Here is a 22946-nt window from a genome sequence, read left to right on the forward strand (position 1 = left end):
ATCTTTGCACCAGCCGTGGTTCTGTGGTGCACCCTCTCAAGAGCTTGGTAGGCCTCCTGAGCAGTTTCAAGCCCTTTAACCAAGGGTAGCTGGGAACCCTCCAAACTGAGCACTATAGCTCCCAGGGCTTTCTGATTTTTTCTCTGCGACGCGTGAGCAGCTGCTATGTCCGCCGCCGCCGCTCCTGCTGCAGCTGGTGGTAGAGGGGGGCCCCTGGGTCGCCTCCCACAGCCCCTTGGCTACCAGCCAGGCCTTTAGCTTCCGGCTCCATTCGGCCCAATTTTGTCCATTTAATTTTTCAAAGGGAACTGAGAATGATTCACGATCGTCTGCCATCTCCTCCCCGGGGGCTAAGCATACTCACGTCTCGGCAGTAGCTTCCTCCACCTCCCGGCTCCGGCAGACCGGTCCTCCCCAGCGAGCTCCTTCCAGCCTCAAAGAAAGCTCCAGAGCTCCAGCTGGACCCAGCAACCTTTCAGCTGGCTTGCTGGCTTCCCCCACACATGGGACGTTCCTGCAAAGGCTTCAAAGCGTTGGCAAACTCCCATAACCTATGCGAATATGCCGGCCAAGAGTGCCAAAAGAGGCTAAACATGGAGCCTGGCACGCTTCCCTTGCGCAGCTCTGCTGCCTGTCCGTGCCAATCCAAAAGTCTTTCTGCCTCTCCTTGGCCGGTAGCAGAGCGATCACAGCGGTTAGAAAGCAATTGCAGCGTGTGGGTAATAATTCAGAACAAACACTAAGGCGTTCCTTATCTTCTTAGCCTTTAATCAAGTAGAATAACATCATAAATCAGACCTGGCGAAAGCTCGCCCATTCTCTCCCTCTCGCATAGCGTACCAGAGGCAGACTGAAACACTCAGAGTCAAACCACTCCCGTAAGTGTTTGTAACCACGCCTCAGGAAAGAGACGTCACGCAGAACTCCTTAACCCTGTGAGTTCTGAAACCAATAACATGAAAGACATGTACAAAGTATGCTTTATGTTTTTGTTCCACAATGATGAACCGCAGGGGAAATGTTGAATGGTTTCTTTACATGTACAGGTTCATCATTGTTCCACCCGATGTGTGTGTCTTTAAGGGGCCGGAGCAAGGGCCAGAGCAAACTAACGAGACCCAGCTTTACAGCTGTGAAACATAGCAGGTGCTGCTGAGTTGTACTGATTAAACTATGTCAGCAATTGGGTAGAGTATATAAGGAGCAGCACCTAGCTCTCCCATTACCCTGGGGGATGGGTTGGTGGTTGGGTCATGTTTGTTAATATATTTAGTGTAAATGGAGTTTTTGTTTTTCTGATTAAAACCTTCTTTAAGTTATTTTTGAGTCCCTTTTTAATGCATGGTCTCCCCAGCAAGCTCTCTGCAGCGCTACCATACTGCAAAAAGCCAACATGAGAACCATGAAGTACCTATTTCCACCCAAAGAGGGTGATAGTGGACCAACTAAATCAGCATGAACAACCTGGTATGGTTCTGTAGCTTGCCTACTAGACACCTTACCTTTCGCAGCCATTTTCACCTTGTTTGCTGCGCATGCCTTGCACTTCATATGGTACCTGCAGGGTTTAATAGTCATACCTTCAACCAAGGCAGGCATTTTAGATACTGCCTCAAAATGCAAATGACCAAATTTCCTGTGAAAATCGTGAACACAACCTGCATGCAAACTTTTGTTAGAACCTGCAATGCAACAAGTCTCATTCTGCACCACATCATCATAATACAAAACAAACAAACGATCAACACATTCAGCATGCAATACATAATCGTTTTTCTTTGTGATGGTGCATTTCTTGTTCTTGAAGGAAACGTCAATGTTCCGTTCATTCAGCTGCATAACACTGAGTAGATTGTGTGTGGCATCTGGTACGTAAAGCACATCTTGTATCGATAAGTCCAAACTGTGAAGAACAACAGTTCCGTAGCCTTGGCTGGGGATTGTGTGGTCATCCGCCTGGTGAATCGCACCTTCCTGCGGTGTAAAAGACATGAACAGTCGCTTATCGTTGCACATGTGGTGGGTCGCTGCTGAGTCAACAACGAAGAAAGATCTTGACGTCTTCTGGACCTTTGCGACCTTTGGAGTGAAGCGTGAGACCATTGTCTTGTGCTGCGTTGTCCTGGACACTGGACCTTTGCCTTTGCTTTGGCCTTTTCCACGTGATGAGCTTCCGCTGCGCTGCTCTGTCTTGGCCCTGGGATATCTGCATTCCCTCTTCATATGGCCTAGACATCCACACAAGTAGCATTTCACTGCCTTCAAAGCTTTGGCGCCATCTGGTGGTTCCACTGCACTCTGGGATGACGTCTGTGAAGACTCCCCCTTACCCATGCAGCTAGCACCCCGGCGGTCTGCTTCATTCAGAATCACGGCAGTAACATAGGCTACTGTGAGCTGAGCAGTTGGCTGAACAGCAATCTGAGTGGCAACGGACTCCCAACTTGGACCCAAAGAATGTAGTATCATGAAGGAATACACAGCCTCTGGAAAGGTGAGTCCTCTCTGTTGCAGCTCATGTCTCAGATTCTGCATCTCCATCAGATGTTTACGCACATCTCCACCTTCAGTAAGAGCCATACCAAGCAGTTTGGCATAGTAGTACATTGAGGAACCAGCTTCTGTCCTCAACTGAGCCTCTCTTCAAGTGTCCCAAATTTCTCTGGCTGTGGTCTTACCACGCAACAGACAGAGCTCTTCTGGGGATACTATCAATGTAAGAGTTCCCATCGCTTTGGAATCTTTAGCTTTCCAGTCGTCTGTAATTGGAGCTGGGGGGTTGTCTGTAATAACTTTATACAGACCCTCTTTCCGCAGAATAGCCTCTGTATAGAGAACCCAGTCCGCATAGTTTTTCTTATTGAGCTTAGGAATCCCAAATGCATCAGCCAGCTTTGCATTTGCCATCTCCGCGGCGTTTAATCAAGCTGCGTCACTGCTGCTTTCAAACCTCATTCCAAAAGCATTTTCATAGGTACTTTCGGTTTTCAAGCCTCCCAAGCCTGTGAGCTTGTGCCTTAGAGCCTTTGCCTGTACCGCGGCAAAACGGCTTTAAAAGTTCAAAGTCCAGCCATAAAGCCATCATCTAGAAGCTGGCAGGCTGCCCGGAGCATGAGCACATACCTCTCATCACTCAACTTGGCGTGCAGAGCAGATAACGCCGATCCGTTTCTCTGTCCCTCTGCCGGCATTCCGACTCGGCTTCCGGAGTCCATCCTTCAGTTTGACTGCATTTTCTGGGCCGGGAACCAAAAATGTTGTAATTGCAGAGTCCTGTACACAGAGGAAGGATGAGCAGTACGTGCCACATGCTTAACTTTGCTTTATTTTCATTTCAATGTTGAGAGATTACAAACATGCATCTTGCCTCTGCGGGAGCAGAGAAGCAACCTCCTTCTCCTCGGAACAAAGAACACCAAGAGAAGAGTGAAAAACAGGAAACCAGTGTACGTCACATCCAGTCTCCCATTCCTGTGGGAAAACCCAACAGTACTCTGACTGTGGAATGCAAAACATTGTCCCGTGACAAGCACTTCGCTGCACAGTGAAGAAAGCAGAAACCAACAGTCATGACCTTCTAGATCTAAAATATCCCAATTTTTTAATAAATACCAATCTTTCAACCAGAGAAGACATGACGCTTCGTAATATAGCTTCAAATCCGGTAACCCGTAGCCACCTCTTTCTACAGTATCTATTAATATCTTATGCTTTACTCTTGGTCTTTTACCCTTCCACAAAAATTTAGAAATTTCTTTTTGCCACTTGTTGATACTGCTGGGCTTTCCTGTAATTGGAATCGTTTGGAATAGAAAGAGTAGCTTCGGTAAAACTATCATTTTAATTACCGAAATACAGCCCAGGAATGATAAATTCCTTGTCCATGTCTCCAACTGTCTTTTGATATCTTTCCAACAATTGGTATACTTATCTTCATATAAGTTAATATTCTTTGGTGTTATCCATAATCCTAAATACTTGATTTTGGGGTAGATTTTAATGTGTATTATTTGTTCTAATTCTGCTTTTTCATCTGGCGACATATTTTTAACTAATAGTTTTGTCTTGTTTAAATTCATTTTGGACCCCGCAACTTTACCGTAGCCATATATTATTACCAACGCCTTTCTTAAACTCTGTTTTGGTTGCTCCGTAGTTATAATTAAATCGTCAGCAAATGCCCTCATTTTGTAACTTCTATTTCCCAGCATAATCCCTTTTATTTCTTTTTCTTCCCTAATTTGTTTACATAAAACTTCCAATGTTAATATGAAAATTAAGGGGGATAGTGGGCGACCTTGTCTGACTCCTTTACTGATTTCACACTCCTGTGATAAATTTCCATTGATTATGATTTTAGCTTTTTGTTTTGATTATATTGCTTCAATCCCTTTTATACACTGTATACCAAAATCCATATGGTGTAATAGACCTTTCATAAATTTCCAGGATACCCTGTCGAAAGCTTTTTCTGCATCTATAGCCATTAAGACTGCCTTCTTTTCTATTCTTAAGTCTAAATACGCTAATAAGTTTATAATGTTTCTAGTGTTGCTATAAGTGTGCCTCCCGGGCAAAAAGCCAGCTTGGTCATTGTGTATCATCATCTGGAAGCCTTTTTTTATCTTTCGGCTAAAATATTTGCATAGAATTTATAATCGTTATTTAGAAGTGCGATAGGCCTATAGTTGTTAATAAGTAGATTGTCCGTTCCCTGTTTTGGAATTAATGCAATAAGGCTGTCTTTCCAAGAATCCGGCATGGTTCCGTCTTTTAAGATGTTGTTCATGATACTTCTTAATGGGTCAGACAGTAAGTCCTCCATTTTTTTATAATATGTTGCCGGTAGGCCGTCTGGCCCTGGTGGCTTTCCTATCTTTGCTTCCTTAATTGCTCTTTGCATTTCGTACGATGTAATAGGGGCATTCAACAGTTCTTTTTCTCCTTTAGTAAGTTTCGGAAGACAGTTCTGTTCCAAATGTTCTTTAACTTCTTCTGTTGTTTCATTTCCTTCCTTATAGATTTCTCTAAAGAATTCGAGAAATCGTTTCTCTATTTCTTTAGGGTTGTTTATTATTTTGCCTTTGCACTTAACTCTATTTATAAGCCTTTCTACCTCTCTCTTCTTTAATTGCCATGCTAATAACCAGGCTCAGGTTCTGTTTCAGGCTGTGTCTCTGTTTCAGGCTCTGGCGCTGTATCAAACACTGTTTCAGGCTCAGGCTTCTGCTCTTTATTAGGCTTTGTCTCAGTCTTCGGCTCTAGCACTTATTCTAGCTCTATTTCAGGCTCGGCCTGTGTCTCAGCCTTTGTCTCTGTTTCACGCTGTTTCTTTGTTTCAGGCTCTGATTCTGATTCTCTGATTCTGGCTCTCTATCAAGGGCTGTTTCAGACTCAGGCTGTGGCTGTGGCTGTTGCTCTGGTTCTGGTTCTGGCTCTTTCTCAGGCTCTGGTTCTGAATGAGGGCTTGGTTCTGGCACTGATTCAGGGTCTTGCTCTGGCTCTGGCACTCTATCAAGGACTGTTTCAGACTTAGGCTGTGGCTGTGGATCTGACTCTGTTTCCATTCTTACAATGGAATGTACACAAAACAATAATCCTTTCTATATAAATTTTCCAATACATTCTGAAAACATAATAAATCCTTAATTGTTGTCCACCTCCTTTTAGTTCCTTTATCACTCGAATGCTAGCACGGAGTCAAAACTATTATTGTATTTTTGAACGTATCTTGTATAACCATCCCATTTTCCTGCAAATTTTTGCTTTGAGATTCCTCTGAGTTTGCTAGTCAATTGAGCCGTCTCCACCAATTCCTGTAATTTGATTTGCCAATCTGTTATTTTTGGAGCCTCGAGATCTTTCCATCCCTTGGCCACAAGTATACGAGCTGCTGCGGTTGCATACAAGAATACCTCTCTTAGATTTTTTGGGATCTCTTTATCTAAAATACTTCACAGAAATGCCTCCGTTTTTTTCGTAAAAGTTATCCCCATCATTTTTTTTATTTCATCGTATATTTCCCCCAAAAAAACAAATCTTAATCTTTTCACACGTCCAGCACATGTGGCTCATGTCACCGTTATTTCCTCCACATCTCCAACAAGCATTCGCCAAATTTTTATACATTCTTGATCATCTGGAAGGAGTGAGGTACCACCTATGCACCATTTTCATAATGTTCTCTCTTATATTATAGCTGGCTGTAAATTTCAAATTTACATTCCATCAGTTTCCCCCATCTTTTAGCATAATTGGACGGCCCACATCTTGGGCCCACTTTATCTCTGAAGCCTTAACCTCCTCGTCCATTACTTTGTAGTCTAAAAGAAATCTATACATTTTTGCGATTATTTTGGTTTTACTATTCAGTAGTTGTCTTTCAAATCTTGAAGGCTCCTTTTCAAAACCTATCTGCTTATCCTGTCTGAACACTTCATTCACCTGGAAGTAATCTAGCCAACTAGAAAAGTGATCTTTTATTTTCTCATAACTTATCAATATTAGTTGACCCTCCTCCTCCCCCCTTAATATTGTGTTATACGTTATCCAGTTCTCTTTGATGTTGTTGCTTTTTTTAACAGTGATTGCTTCTAGTGGAGAGTTCCATCTTGGGGTTTTCTGTTCCAAATATCTTTTGTATTTTCCCCATACCTTATATATAGCATTTCTTATTATATGATTTGAAAAACTCCTATGCGTCTTTATTTTCCCATAATTAAGATAGCCATGCCACCCAAAACGGGTGTCATGACCTTCTAGATCTAAAATATCCCAATTTTTTAATAAATACCAATCTTTCAACCAGAGAAGACATGAGGCTTCGTAATATAGCTTCAAATCCGGTAGCCCGTAGCCACCTCTTTCTACAGTATCTATTAATATCTTATGCTTTACTCTTGGTCTTTTACCCTTCCACAAAAATTTAGAAATTTCTTTTTGCCACTTGTTGATACTGCTGGTCTTTCCTGTAATTGGAATCGTTTGGAATAGAAAGAGTAGCTTCGGTAAAACTATCATTTTAATTACCGAAATACGGCCCAGGAATGATAAATTTAACCTTGTCCATGTCTCCAACTGTCTTTTGATATCTTTCCAACAATTGGTATAATTATCTTCATATAAGTTAATATTCTTTGGTGTTATCCATAATCCTAAATACTTGATTTTGGGGTAGATTTTAATGTGTATTATTTGTTCTAATTCTGCTTTTTCATCTGGCGACATATTTTTAACTCATAGTTTTGTCTTGTTTAAATTCATTTTGAGCCCCGCAACTTTACCGTAGCCATATATTATTTCCAACGCCTTTCTTAAACTCTGTTTTGGTTGCTCCGTAGTTATAATTAAATCGTCAGCAAATGCCCTCATTTTGTAACTTCTATTTCCCAGCATAATCCCTTTTATTTCTTTTTCTTCCCTAATTTGTTTACATAAAACTTCCAATGTTAATATGAAAATTAAGGGGGATAGTGGGCGACCTTGTCTGACTCCTTTACTGATTTCACACTCCTGTGATAAATTTCCATTGATTATGATTTTAGCTTTTTGTTTTGATTATATTGCTTCAATCCCTTTTATATACTGTATACCAAAATCCATATGGTGTAATAGACCTTTCATAAATTTCCAGGATACCCTGTCGAAAGCTTTTTCTGCATCTATAGCCATTAAGACTGCCTTCTTTTCTATTCTTAAGTCTAAACACGCTAATAGGTTTATAATGTTTCTAGTGTTGCTATAAATGTGCCTCCCGGGCAAAAAGCCCGCTTGGTCATTGTGTATCATCATCTGGAAGCCTTTTTTTGATCTTTCAGCTAAAATATTTGCATAGAATTTATAATCGTTATTTAGAAGTGTGATAGGCCTATAGTTGTTAATAAGTAGATTGTCCGTTCCCTGTTTTGGAATTAATGCAATAAGGCTGTCTTTCCAAGAATCCGGCATGGTTCCGTCTTTTAAGATGTTGTTCATGATACTTCTTAATGGGTCAAACAGTAAGTCCTCCATTTTTTAATAATATATTGCCGGTAGGCCGTCTGGCCCTGGTGGCTTTCCTATCTTTGCTTCCTTAATTGCTCTTTGAATTTCGTACGATGTAATAGGGGCATTCAACGGTTCTTTTTGCTCTTTAGTAAGTTTTGGAGACAGTTCTGTTCTAAATGTTCTTTAACTTCTTCTGTTGTTTGATTTCCTTCCTTATAGATTTCTCTAAAGAATTCGAGAAATCGTTTCTCTATTTCTTTAGGGTTGTTTATTATTTTGCCTTTGCACTTAACTCTATTTATAAGCCTTTCTGCCTCTCTCTTCTTTAATTGCCATGCTAATAACCAGGCTCCGGTTCTGTTTCAGGCTGTGTCTCTGTTTCAGGCTCTGGCGCTGTATCAAACACTGTTGCAGACTCAGGCTGTGGCACTATGGCTGTAGCTGTGGCTCTGGTTCTGTTTCAGGCTCTGGCACTGTATCAAGCACTGTTTCAGGCTCAGGCTTCTGCTCTTTATTAGGCTTTGTCTCAGTCTTTGGCTCTAGCACTTATTCTAGCTCTATTTCATGCTCGGCCTGTCTCAGCCTTTGTCTCTGTTTCACGCTGTTTCTCTGTTTCAGGCTCCGACGCTGTTTCAAGCCCTGTATCTGCCTCTGCCTCTGTTTCAGGCTCTGGCACTCTATCAAGCACTGTTTCTGGCTCTCTTTCAAGCTCTGGTTCTGAATTAGGGTTTTGTTCTGGCTCTGGCTGTGTCTCTGGATCTGGCTGTGTCTCTGCTTCAGGCTCCTATGCTGTATCAAGCACTGTATCAGGCTCTGCCTCTCCGTCTGCCCCTGGCTACCTTTAAGCGTCAGGCTCAGTTTCAGACAGTGTCTCTGCTTCAGGATCCAGCACTCTATCAAGCACTATTTCAGACTCAGGCTGTGGATCTCGGCTGTGGCTGTGGATCTCGGCTGTGGCTGTGGATCTCAGCTGTGGCTCTCGGCTCCGTCTGTGGCTCTGTCTGTGGCTCTGGCTCTCTTTCAGGGTCTGGTTCTGAATGAAGATCTGGTTCTGACTCTGATTCAGGGTCTCATGATGGCTCTTCCTCTGCCTCTGACCGAGCTATGTTTCAGGGTCTGGCTCTCTTTCAGGCTCTGGTTCTGAATTAGGGTTTTGTTCTGTCTCTGGCTGTGTCTCTGGCTGTGTCTCTGGCTGTGTCTCTGGCTGTGTCTCTGGCTCTGGCTCTGGCTCCGGCTCCGGCTCCGGCTCCGGCTCCGGCTCCGGCTCCGTATCAAGTACTGTTACAGACTCAGGCTGTGGCTCGTGGCTGTGGCTGCAGCTATGTTTTGCGCTCCGGCCCTGTATCAAGCCCCATTTTTAGTTAAGTTTTGATTTTGTGACTTATCCATATAGGTGGAGACCACCCCGTTCATGTCTCCCATCAAAATGATGTTAGTATAGTCAATATGATCCAGCATTATCTCATGCAGCTTTTTGTAAAATTCCGATTTCCCCTCGTTTGGTGCGTATATTCCTACTATCAAAAATTTTTCTCCTTGTGATTGTATTTCAATCGCCAAAATTCTTCCTTGTTCATCTTTAAACAAAAACTTCGGTGCTAGGTTCTCCTTTGCATAAATCACTACTCCTCTTTTCTTAACCTTGTCTGATGAAATAAATTCTTGGCCTAGTCTTTTATTAATTAAAACTCTCCTATGGAGCCTAGTCACATGTGTTTCTTGCAAACAAATAATGTCCAATTGTTCTTTCCTCAATATATGGAAGATCCTTTTTCTTTTCTCGGGGGAATTTGCACCACGAATGTTCCAGCTAAGAAGCTGCAGAGACATCCTGAATCAATTTGTCAACCAATAGGGGTGTCTCTCTTGTCGTCTATATCTGGAGGTGGAACCGGTGTTGAGCCAGGCGGAGGTGGTGGCCAGGCTCCTGCTATTCCTTTCCGAAGGTCCTCCCCGTGTTCGTTCAGGAACTTTTCTTGGTCCTCTGCTGTTCTGATTCTTACTTTTCTCCCTTTCAAGTTGAAAGATAGTCCTTGAGGGAATTCCCACCTATAGGGAATTGTGTTGTTTCTCAATAAACTTGCGAGGTCTTTCTATGCAGTTCTTAAATCCAACAATTGTTTCGGTATGTCTCTGAAGATTTCTGCTGTCTTTCCCTGAATCACCAATGAATTTTTAAAGTGTAGGCCGAGTATATTATCTTTTTCTTGCTTAGATCTCAAAATGATCAAGCAATCTCTTGGTTTGTCCCTCTTGGCCACTCTTCCCAATCTAAAGGCGGTGACAATTTTAAAGTCCTTCTCTTCTGCTAAACCCCAGAACTTTGATATTTCTGCTGTCAAAAAATCAATCAGATCTTCTTTCTCAAGTTCTGGTATATTTCTAAGCCTGAGATTGCTTTCCCGATTTTTCAATTCCGCCATGGACAGATAAGCTTGCTGTTCATTGATCTGTCTACTCAGTGGTCTTACTTCCCCTATTACTTCCTCTATCTTCTTTTTATTTTGTTCTGCTTTTAAATTTGCTTCTTCAGCTAATTTTCGATTTTCTGCCGCTGTTATTTGGATATTTCCTATTGCCTGTGTATTTTGAGCAACTTGGTCAGTCAATTTATTAATTGTAGCTGTCACTTGGTCAAATTTAGTCGCCTGTTCATCTGCTTTCTTGTTTAAAGCTGCCAGCTGGTCCAATATTTCTTTAGAGACTGGGTCCAGCCCTCCTGCAGCCATATCCCCAAAAGCTGGCTGTTTGGATTCTCCTTCTTGCAGGCCTGTAACAATTGGGACAGATGATCTGCGTGGCTGCACAGGCAGAGTTGATTGCAACAGTTCAGTTTGTTTTGCTTTTTTGGCAGCCCTTGTTTTTGCTGCGCCACTCATTCCACAGCTGTCCAAGTGTCAAGGTCAAATTGTAAATCCCATGGGAAAGGCAGTCCAGGATATAAACATCCAAGCATAAGGTTTGCAAAAACAACCAGCAGTTCTCAGAGACTAGAAATTCCACAATCCAGTAGAGGGAGCTCCCCAAGAGTTAGGAAAGAGGATGAAAAGTTTCCACCATAAAGTTCCCCAATAAAAAATTAAGAAGAATAAACAAAAACGGAGGAGAAAACCTTCAAAGTTTACTTTAAGCTGCAGAAAGTGAAAGTTCTTAACAATGGTGCATGCAACAGTTCCTTATTTGTAACTTACAAAAAAGCCCCAATGTAACGTTATAACTTTATACTCAGTTGCCGCAGTCTGATGGTTCTTTTGTATCCAGACAGCCCGAGAGCTGGGTTTCGAAACTTTGTAATCCACAGAAAGAAGGGAAAGAGATCGCGATCTATGTCCACTTATAAAAATACAGTTTTTAACTTTTAAATAATCAAATCCGAATTTGCAAGGTATACTCCAACTTCTTTTAAAACCCCTCTCAACGCTTCAGCTTTTGTAGCCCTTTGCTTGATACTTTAAGCAGAGCCGGAAGACGGACTTCCTTTTTAACGTCTCCCGCTTTCAGCTGAATTTCAGAAATTTAGATTCAGAAATCTCAGGATTCTTACTCACGAGTATATTGTTTCAAATCGGATGTTCAAAGAAGAAAGGTCAGCGCTCATCAGCAGCAGCCGCGCGGCTTCACTTCCGCGGAAAGAGCGATGAACTCACAGCACCGCTACCCCCTCCACGTTCCGGAGCCCCTTACGGGGTCCCTTCTTCGTTTCCGAGGTCGCTCTTGGTGCCCGCCGAGTCCCACGACCACAGGCTCACTCTACCTGTGGTTTTTCTTAGGGCGTCTCCGCTCTGCCGTAGCGGACGACCCTTTTCCGCGGAGCCCCTCTTCACTGCGCGAAGAGGACCGCCATTGCCGTTTCGCGCCGCCTCCGGAAGTGGCTGTGGATCTCGGCTGTGGCTCTCGGGTCCGTCTGTGGCTCTGTCTGTGGCTCTGGCTCTCTTTCAGGGTCTGGTTCTGAATGAAGATCTGGTTCTGACTCTGATTCAGGGTCTCATGATGGCTCTTCCTCTGCCTCTGACCGAGCTATGTTTCAGGGTCTGGCTCTCTTTCAGGCTCTGGTTCTGAATTAGGGTTTTGTTCTGGCTCTGGCTCTGGCTCTGGCTCCGGCTCTGGCTCTGGCTCTGGCTCTGGCTCCGGCTCCGGCTCCGGCTCCAGCTCCGGCACTGTATCAAGTACTGTTGCAGACTCAGGCTGTGGCTCGTGGCTGTGGCTGCAGCTATGTTTTGCGCTCCGGCCCTGTATCAAGCCCCATTTCAGGCTCTGGCTCTGGCTGTGTCTCTGGCTCTGGCTTTCTTTCAGCTCTGGCTCTGAATGAGGCTCTGGCTCTGGCTCTGATTCATGGTCTCACTCTGACTCTGATTCAGGGTCTCGCTCTGGCTCTGGCACTCTATCAAGGACTGTTTCAGACTCAGGCTGTGGCTGTGGCTCTGCCTCTGTTTTAGGCTCAGGCTCTGTTTGAGGCTGTGTCTCTGTTTCAGGCTCCGGCACTGTATCAAGTACTGTTGCAGACTTAGGCTGTGGCTCGTGGCTGTGGCTGTTGCTCTGGTTCTGGTTCTGGCTCTTTCTCAGGCTCTGGTTCTGAATGAGGGCTTGGTTCTGGCACTGATTCAGGGTCTTGCTCTGGCTCTGGCACTCTATCAAGGACTGTTTCAGACTTAGGCTGTGGCTGTGGATCTGACTCTGTTTCCATTCTTACAATGGAATGTACACAAAACAATAATCCTTTCTATATAAATTTTCAAATACATTCTGAAAACATAATAAATCCTTAATTGTTGTCCACCTCCTTTTAGTTCCTTTATCACTCGAATGCTAGCACGGAGTCAAAACTATTATTGTATTTTTGAACGTATCTTGTATAACCATCCCATTTTCCTGCAAATTTTTGCTTTGAGATTCCTCTGAGTTTGCTAGTCAATTGAGCCGTCTCCACCAATTCCTGTAATTTGATTTGCCAATCTGTTATTTTTGGAGCCTCGTGATCTTTCCATCCCTTGGCCACAAGTATACGAGCTGCTACGGTTGCATACAAGAATACCTCTCTTAGATTTTTTGGGATCTCTTTATCTAAAATACTTCATAGAAATGCCTCCGGTTTTTTTCCGTAAAAGTTATCCCCATCATCTTTTTTAATTCATCGTATATTCCCCCCCAAAAAAACAAATCTTAATCTTTTCACACGTCCAGCACATGTGGCTCATGTCACCGTTATTTCCTCCACATCTCCAACAAGCACTCGCCAAATTTTTATACATTCTTGATCATCTGGAAGGAGTGAGGTACCACCTATGAGCCATTTTCATCATGTTCTCTCTTATATTATAGCTGGCTGTAAATTTCAAATTTGCATTCCATCAGTTTCCCCCACCTTTTAGCATAATTGGACGGCCCACATCTTGGGCCCACTTTATCACTGAAGCCTTAACCTCCTCATCCATTACTTTGTAGTCTAAAAGAAATCTATACATTTTTGCGATTATTTTGGTTTTACTATTCAGTAGTTCTCTTTCAAATCTTGAAGGCTCCTTTTCAAAACCTATCTGCTTATCCTGTCTGAACACTTCATTCACCTGGAAGTAATCTAGCCAACTAGAAAAGTGATCTTTTATTTTCTCATAACTTATCAATATTAGTTGACCCTCCTCCTCCCCCCTTAATATTGTGTTATACGTTATCCAGTTCTCTTTGATGTTGTTGCTTTTTTTAACAGCGATTGCTTCTAGTGGAGAGTTCCATCTTGGGGTTTTCTGTTCCAAATATCTTTTGTATTTTCCCCATACCTTATATATAGCATTTCTTATTATATGATTTGAAAAACTATGCGTCTTTATTTTCCCATAATTAAGATAGCCATGCCACCCAAAACGGGTGTCATGACCTTCTAGATCTAAAATATCCCAATTTTTTAATAAATACCAATCTTTCAACCAGAGAAGACATGAGGCTTCGTAATATAGCTTCAAATCCGGTAACCCGTAGCCACCTCTTTCTACAGTATCTATTAATATCTTATGCTTTACTCTTGGTCTTTTACCCTTCCACAAAAATTTAGAAATTTCTTTTTGCCACTTGTTGATACTGCTGGTCTTTCCTGTAATTGGAATCGTTTGGAATAGAAAGAGTAGCTTCGGTAAAACTATCATTTTAATTACCGAAATACGGCCCAGGAATGATAAATTTAACCTTGTCCATGTCTCCAACTGTCTTTTGATATCTTTCCAACAATTGGTATAATTATCTTCATATAAGTTAATATTCTTTGGTGTTATCCATAATCCTAAATACTTGATTTTGGGGTAGATTTTAATGTGTATTATTTGTTCTAATTCTGCTTTTTCATCTGGCGACATATTTTTAACTCATAGTTTTGTCTTGTTTAAATTCATTTTGAGCCCCGCAACTTTACCGTAGCCATATATTATTTCCAACGCCTTTCTTAAACTCTGTTTTGGTTGCTCCGTAGTTATAATTAAATCGTCAGCAAATGCCCTCATTTTGTAACTTCTATTTCCCAGCATAATCCCTTTTATTTCTTTTTCTTCCCTAATTTGTTTACATAAAACTTCCAATGTTAATATGAAAATTAAGGGGGATAGGGGGCGACCTTGTCTGGCCCCTTTACTGATTTCAGACTCCTGTGATAAATTTCCATTGATTATGATTTTAGCTTTTTGTTTTGATTATATTGCTTCAATCCCTTTTATATACTGTACACCAAAATCCATATGGTGTAATAGACCTTTCATAAATTTCCAGGATACCCTGTCGAAAGCTTTTTCTGCATCTATAGCCATTAAGACTGCCTTCTTTTCTATTCTTAAGTCTAAATACGCTAATAGGTTTATAATGTTTCTAGTGTTGCTATAAATGTGCCTCCCGGGCAAAAAGCCAGCTTGGTCATTGTGTATCATCATCTGGAAGCCTTTTTTTGATCTTTCAGCTAAAATATTTGCATAGAATTTATAATCGTTTTTTAGAAGTGCGATAGGCCTATAGTTGTTAATAAGTAGATTGTCCGTTCCCTGTTTTGGAATTAATGCAATAAGGCTGTCTTTCCAAGAATCCGGCATGGTTCGGTCTTTTAAGATGTTGTTCATGATACTTCTTAATGGGTCAGACAGTAAGTCCTCCATTTTTTTATAATATATTGCCGGCAGGCCGTCTGGCCCTGGTGGCCTTCCTATCTTTGCTTCCTTAATTGCTCTTTGAATTTCTTACGATGTAATAGGGGCATTCAACGGTTCTTTTTGCTCTTTAGTAAGTTTTGGAGACAGTTCTGTTCTAAATGTTCTTTAACTTCTTCTGTTGTTTCATTTCCTTCCTTATAGATTTCTCTAAAGAATTCGAGAAATTGTTTCTCTATTTCTTTAGGGTTGTTTATTATTTTGCCATTGCACTTAACTCTATTTATAAGCCTTTCTGCCTCTCTCTTCTTTAATTGCCATGTTAATAACCAGGATCCGGTTCTGTTTCCGGCTGTGTCTCTGTTTCAGGCTCCGGCACTGTATCAAACACTGTTGCAGACTCAGGCTGTGGCACTATGGCTGTAGCTGTAGCTGTGGCTCTGGTTCTGTTTCAGGCTCTGGCACTGTATCAAGCACTGTTTCAGGCTCAGGGTCAGGCTTCTGCTCTTTATTAGGCTTTGTCTCAGTTTTTTCAGCTCTAGCACTTATTCTAGCTCTATTTCAGGCTCGGCCTGTCTCAGCCTTTGTCTCTGTTTCACGCTGTTTCTCTGTTTCAGGCTCCGACGCTGTTTCAAGCCCTGTATCTGCCTCTGCCTCTGTTTCAGGTTCTGGCACTCTACCAAGCACTGTTTCTGGTTTTTTTTTAATAAATTTTTTTATTAGTTTTACATTTTTTAAAAAACAATACAAACAAATAAAAAGACAAACAAACATGTATAATTTCATATCCTTTTTTTCATAAACCTCACTTCTCGGACTCCCCCAAACCTCCCCTTTCTGCATCCCAAATTTCAAAATTATTTCAGCAAATCCTAAATTTAATCTTATCAAATATATTCCTTCATTATTCTTTTCTTTAACTTAATCTTTTATCGCTGTAATCTATCAAGCACTGTTTCTGGCTCTCTTCTAAGCTCTGGTTCTGAATTAGGGTTTTGTTCTGGCTCTGGCTGTGTCTCTGGATCTGGCTGTGTCTCTGCTTCAGGCTCCTATGCTGTATCAAGCACTGTATCAGGCTCTGCCTCTCCGTCTGCCCCTGGCTACCTTTAAGCGTCAGGCTCAGTTTCAGACAGTGTCTCTGCTTCAGGATCCAGCACTCTATCAAGCACTATTTCAGACTCAGGCTGTGGATCTCGCCTGTGGCTGTGGATCTCGGCTGTGGCTGTGGATCTCGGCTGTGGCTCTCGGCTCCGTCTGTGGCTCTGTCTGTGGCTCTGGCTCTCTTTCAGGGTCTGGTTCTGAATGAAGATCTGGTTGCGTGGCAAGTCCCCTCCCCCATGTGAAATGAAGACACTGGACACAGTATTTAAGGTTAATGGGCATAAAAGGCCACAACTTTATTGATTACAGAATTGGAAGGTATTGGCCTTAGGCATTGGCTCCTATCAACTACCCGGCATGGGGACCGGGAAGGGTTGTCCACAAGCCGTGGGGGTCCTGTTGAATTACGCCAACTAGGATCCCAGCGGGTGTCACTGTTCTGGGGCGTGCCGGAGGCCCTTACCTCCCTAGGTTTCGGACAAGGCAACGCCCCCCGGAGTCCTCTACCGGACTACCCTTTTCTTTTTGGGGAAGGTGATGGCGTTTCCTTCCCCCCTTCATTTGCATAACAATAGACCCCTGCCAATGCCTAACCGCCACTTGAGCAGAGCTCGCCGCCAATACCTTCAAGCCTGCAACCAATTCCTAATCCCTGCTATGATGTCCACCAACCAAATATTGTTTCCATCGTCCAACAGATGGGCGCCATCACATCTGTAGAGGGCCTCGTTGCTGTACTGGATGCCAGGGTGGCCGATGACACACCCGCCCAGCGCCGCCACTCTACGCTCCACGGCCCGCTGCAAGACCTTTCTTGCTTTATTGATTCCAACCGGGCTCACACAATCCCTCCATGTCCTCCTCTCAAGCAACGAGGACCACAAGATAGTCATGTTTGGGTAAACCGCCAACAGATCAGCGAAATCGTCAAAAATGTTCCATCTCAAGTCAATTGCTTTGCGGTACGCCAGGTCATTTTCCCCCAACTGAATAACCAGGGCATCAGGTGGGCCCTCTGAGGCAGCTCTCGCCATCACAGCTGGCTTGAATTCACACCAACGCATGCCTCTTCTCGCCATCCAGGTCAGCTGGACACCCGCTGGTAAGTTCAAGTTTTTACCCAGCCCGGAACTCATTGCCCGATGCCTGGCCCAATGCACAATACTGTGACCAACCAGCCAGATGCGTACCCTTCGGCATTCTGAAAAGGAAATAGACAGGGAAAGCGAGGTCAGGCATGCACCCACAAGTCACAAATTCCCTCTTACGTAAGCTCTGAATGCATTTGATTTCCACTGGCCCAAATCTTTTATCCTCTCTGCGGAGAGCCCAAGATGCACAGCAGTAGTTGCCGCACCGATCCGAAAAGAGTGAGCCGCAAATTCGCCCGCGGGCAGCCCACATGCAGCCACAGCCCTGCGCAACACCCGTGTAAACTGGTGCCTGGCTAAAGGTGAGCTACTGGGCCTTAGGTAGAGGAAACGCCTCGTATCCCTGACTGGACAGGGGCCAGTACCTTGCACTGCTGGTCACCTTAACAAGGCCCCCCTCCCCTGCTGGTCGGTCTTGGAGCTCCGAACTTGGACTATAAGCTCGTTTGATGACAGGGTCAGATCACTTAAAAGGATACCCCTCCGGGCTTGGAAAGCCCCTCCGTCACAAACCACCTCCCCTATGCGAAGAGCCCCAAAGAAGGCTATGGAGTAAGCCGCCGAGAATAGGCGAGCTTCATATTTTGACCAGCATATAGCACGTAATTTTTTGTGTATTTGTGTCAGAATGTCAAAAGTTATGGGCCTCCTCCCTTCTAAAGTCTTACGCACTATAAATTTGGCACACGGGTCGGTGTCGAAAAATGTTTTGCAAAAATATGAAATTCCTGCGGACTGAATATTGAGAGTCTTAGGAGCCCTGCCGAGTTCCCTCAGGTGAGCTAGATAGTGGAGGACCTCCCTCGCTGAGGGAACAGAGCTGCGTTTTGCATTGGGAAACTTATTTCGGAACTTTAGGAAGTCGCCCCATGCTTTCCTGTAAGATCTCATTGTGGAAGGGGCGACTGCACCAAATACTCCCTTCAACACTTCTTCCTCCCAAGACTAAAGAGATGCTCCGGGAAAGGCATCGATGACTGTTCCGCATCCGGCGCCAACAAGCGGAAGCGCTCCATCTGAAAGCGAGACAGAGCATCCGCGATGTCATTATTAATGCCGGGTACAAATTTGGCTGAGAAGTATATATTGTTCTCGAGACACAGGAAGACAAGGGACCGCAACAAGTTTCCCACCCTAGCGGAGCGCGTAGACTGTCTGGATAGAACCGCTACCACTGCCTGGTTATCCGTGTTGAAACATACCCTATGATTGCGAAACTGCTCTGCCCAGAGATGCACTGCCACTAGGATAGGGAAGAATTCCAAAAACGTGAGGTCCCGAGAAATGGGCTGGCCCTGCCAGTCTTCTGGCCACTTCTTTGCACACCACTGGCCCCTGAAGTAGACTCCCAAACCCAGGGACCCTGCTGCATCTGACTGGACTTGGAAGTCAGCATTGAGTGCCATGGAGTCCTGCCATCGGGATATGCCATTATACTTATCAAGGAATTGCAGCCATACTTCCAAATCTGCCTTGACCTCTTTAGACAGGCGAACCCTATGCTGCGGTGCCCTGAGACCTGCCGACAGTCTGGCCAGCCGGCCACAGAAAGGCCGGCCCGGTGCCACTACCCTACAAGCGAAATTTAAATGCCCTAGCAGGGATTGAATCTGCCTCAGGGTGACCTTCTTTAGCGGCAAAAGCTGTTGTATCACTTCCTTCAGGGCTAACAATTTTCCCCGCGGCAGTCTGGACGTTTGGGCTACGGTGTCTAACTCAATGCCTAGATAAACCAATGAAGTAGATGGACCTTCTGTTTTTTCTGCGGCTAGTGGCACCCCCAGCTCGCCTGGCAAGGCTGTGAAGGCCTCCAGGAGGGCAGAGCACCGCTGTCTGCTATCTGCCACCAAAATAAAATCATCGAGGTAATGCGATACACCCGACGACCCTGTCCTAAGGCGTAGGGCCCAATCCAGAAATGTACTAAACGACTCAAAAGCTGAGCAAGCCACGGAGCAACCCATAGGCATTGCCTTGTCAATGAAATACGCCCCCTCGAATCTAAAGCCCAGCCAACGGAAGTCTGCTGGATGGACGGGAAGAAGGCGAAATGCCGACTCAATGTCACATTTGGCAAGGAGTGCCCCTCGCCCGAATTTGCGGATCATTTTTACAGCATGGTCGAAGGAGGCGTATTTCACTGTACAAAGCTCGGTCATTGACCGAGCCCCCCCTTGGGTAAGAGAGGTTGAGGATCATTCGGAATTCCCCTGGGGTCTTTTTTGGCACTATGCCCAAAGGGGATAGATGAAGTCCTTCCACCGGGGGCTCCGCAAAGGGACCTGCTACCCTACCTGCACTGATTTCCTTCTCTATCTTTTTCCTAACTATCTCTGGCCTTTCCCTGACTGATTTTTGATTTTGCGGGTCCCCGGTGTTAGGGGGAAAAGACACCGGGATTCTGAAACCCGTGGAAAACCCCTCCCAGAGATACTGCGCGGCTTTCCGATCGGGATATTGATCCAGCAGGGTTCTGAGGGGCTGCATACGGATGGGGGAGAAGGCTAAGCCAAGGTGCAAGTTACTGGCGGCTACCGGGCCCTTGGTGAGAGGATCCGGGGGCGCCCCTGTTATTGCTGTGGGAGAATCCCCGGCCCCCGCGAAAGGGCTGCTGTTTGTTCTTGAAGCACGCAGAGGCGGGGTGGTTGCCCCAACACCGCTCGCATTCGTGAAGATACTTACAGGAGGGTCGCGAGCATACACCCCTGTTGTACTCCCAGCAGTGGCGGCGCCGATTGGCCTCTGTCTTACCCGCCTTGACTGAGTCTTGGTTTCTCTTTCCGATGTAAGGGTTGACGTCCTCGCCCCAGAAATTAGGATCCGTCAGATCCCATCGCGTGGAAGGCAGGAGAGAAGCGTTTCTACGGAAATTCTCATCATAAGTTAAAGCAGCGTTTTCTCCCGCAAGCGCGTGGGCCCTCCTCACGTGAGCCAGATAAGCAACTAAGTCCATGGAGCGCCGCGGATAAGCCGCACAAACAACTCCCATCAAAACCTGGTACCCATCCAGCCAGTTCTCAAAGGTGCGCTCTGCCCTAGGCGTCCTATACCTCCGCTTACCGTAGTAGCGCCTCTTCTCACCTTTACCTGTTATCTTAGTTGGGGGGAGAAGGGTAAACATGTCCACATAGTCACCATTGAGGATCTTAGTCCTCTTCTTCTGTGGCAAATGGTTCCCCAAAATATAATCAGTGGGTTGATTAGTGGCGACCTTTACATCCTCCACTAAGGCACCATCCTTCCATTCTAGCACGCCATTAAAGGTCTTACGATGGGAATTGGCCCTCCTTTCATGTGCCCAAAGTGGGATCCCATAATTCCCTTCTCCCAGGCCCCAGTAGCCATCCAAGGGGCCCTCACTATCCGAATCCGAGGATGACGTACCTGAGTCGTCCTCTGTCTCAGACTGCTTACTTCTTTTCTTCTTTGAAGAAGTGTGCTTCTTTTTGGACTTCCTTTTCCCTCCTTGCACCTTGACGTTGGCTGGGATCGGACTGGCGGCAGTCTGAGTACCTTGATATTCTGCACGCTCTTCCTCCAAGGCGGAACCCGAGCTGTCTTCGGTAGCACTGTGCTGGGGCTGCTGCTCCTGAAACACACTAGGAATGTCTACAATCTGTGAGGCATTGTTGGCACTGGCACCCTTGGCCGCATCCTTCCCCTTACCTGGACCTCTTGTTGGAGCCTTTCCTTTGCCCCCGCTTTGGTTGGTTTTCTTTGCCATGGCTGCCTGTGCACGGGTATTAGGGCGACCAACGATCACCGTGTCCGACTGGGTGCTAGCCCCACCCCCGACTGAGATGCCCTGCTGCCCTTGACAGCTGGGAGGAGTATCCGGTATCACGTCCTGTGAGGGTTCAGGGGCTGGGGGGGCCAAAGCCCCCTTGGACCTACATTGTTTGTAAAAAGTTTAAAAGGCCATGAAAAATTGGGCGAAGGCTTGCGGGTCGCATGGCATGGCAGGCAACTGTGCGCCCCCATTGCCTGAGAAAGGTGCCCTATGATTACCGGAGGTGGATGGCTGCTGGTCCCCACCGGAAGCCATTGCAATAGCCCTGAAATTATTCGCCTAAATATATGGTGTCGCCCACCTAGGTGGACTGTGAACTCCCCCCTAGTTCAGTATATCCTAAGCAAACTTACAAACCACCACCGGCCAATGCCAGCTGTTGGAACACCACCTAAAGCTGCACCCAGCTCAGTATTGTCTACAATGACTTGGCACAACGTTGAATCTGGAAGGGCTGGTTGCCCTAGTTCAGAATTATCAACACTGACCCAGCTGTTCCTTTACCTGTGGTACTGGCTGCCAAGTTCAGTACTATCGGCACTGGCTAAGGTTCAACTTAAAATAGAAATGCAAGCTGCAACAAAGTTCGATAATCTCAACACCGGCTTAGCCGTTACCTAACTCTTTAGACGTTGGCAGGACCTATTCTAATAATACTTACGCCGGTGCAGCTGTAACTTAATTCAATAAAAGCTAGTAAGAACCACTAGCTCTATTAAGTAAAAGAATTAAATTTTTACCTATAAATCAAATACTGCTATTATTAGCTTTTTAACTATATATTGAATTGTATATCCTATCCAGTAAGCTCAAATTAAATTTTCCTAACCAATTGGTTCAAGCAAAACCCGAATCCCAGTGAGTGAGGACGTTTATATTTATAGAGGCTATTAGTTCAACTTCCTGAATGAAGGAGAGGGCTTATCTAACCACTGCCAAATAATCTCCACTATACCAGGCACTGTGCCCCAACAGCATAAAAGCCACTTATTTATTTACAGCACTCAGCACTTTAGCACCAACAGCATAGAAGCCACTTACACTATACCAGGCACTGAGCCCCCAACAGCATAAAAAGCCACTTAATTATTTACAGCACTCAGCACTTTAGCACCAACAGCATAGAAGCCACTTACAAATATTCAAAGCACACAGCACTTTTTGCCCCCCAGATGAATGAAAACCAAGCAATCCAAGAATTAACTCCCCCTGCCTTCAGACTTACTGCCTAAATCAATGCACAACTATACCCTGAAAAGGAAAGTTCCTAAACAGCAAAACTATGAAACCGTGTACGTAAAGGGTCTGATTGAACTGTGTGAAAACCTTGCTTGCCCAATCGCCACTTTGCAAAGCTGCTACCTCCGTTTTTTTTCAAAGAATACTCTGCTTGCATTCAGAATATGTTCCCCACGCCACACCTAAAATGGCCACTCATGCCTCCACAAGTGTCCCTTCCCAAGATGGCGACCGTGATCTCTTCCCCTTACCTCAACAAAGATGGCCGCTCGCACTACCACCACGTGTGCCCACAAAGATGGCGCCTGTTCTCTGCCCTTAACAAGCCCTTAACAGAGATGGAAGCCTCAGCTTCGAGAAAGGGAGAGCACCTGGCGGGAAAATGAGCACGAAGGTAGAGGGCAGCGGGGAAAGGACTATGGCGCTATTCTGTTGCTGGATAGGGAGAGGAGCAGAGACTGCAGGCCAGCCGGAACCTAAGGCTAAAAGATAGGAAGCCAAGGGAAGGAAGCCGAGGAGAAGGTAGGAACAGAGATCAGATGCTAACCGGGAGGGGGAGTG

The 22946-nt window shown here is 44.8% G+C and overlaps 1 long non-coding RNA gene across 1 annotated transcript in view; it reads right to left on the reverse strand.

Annotated features, from left to right (window-relative positions):
• Nucleotides 1-747: 747 nt before the first annotated feature.
• LOC310697725 overlaps nucleotides 748-22946 on the reverse strand; it is a 951570-nt gene continuing 929371 nt past the window's right edge. Inside the window, exon 2 of the long non-coding RNA XR_014521166.1 lies at nucleotides 748-933. This is a non-coding gene — a long non-coding RNA (uncharacterized lncRNA). The remainder of the gene's footprint in view (nucleotides 934-22946) is intronic.

The sequence above is a fragment of the Podarcis liolepis genome (genome assembly GCF_965112155.1).
Source record: "Podarcis liolepis genome assembly, chromosome: W".
NCBI classification, from domain to species: Eukaryota; Metazoa; Chordata; class Lepidosauria; order Squamata; family Lacertidae; genus Podarcis; species Podarcis liolepis.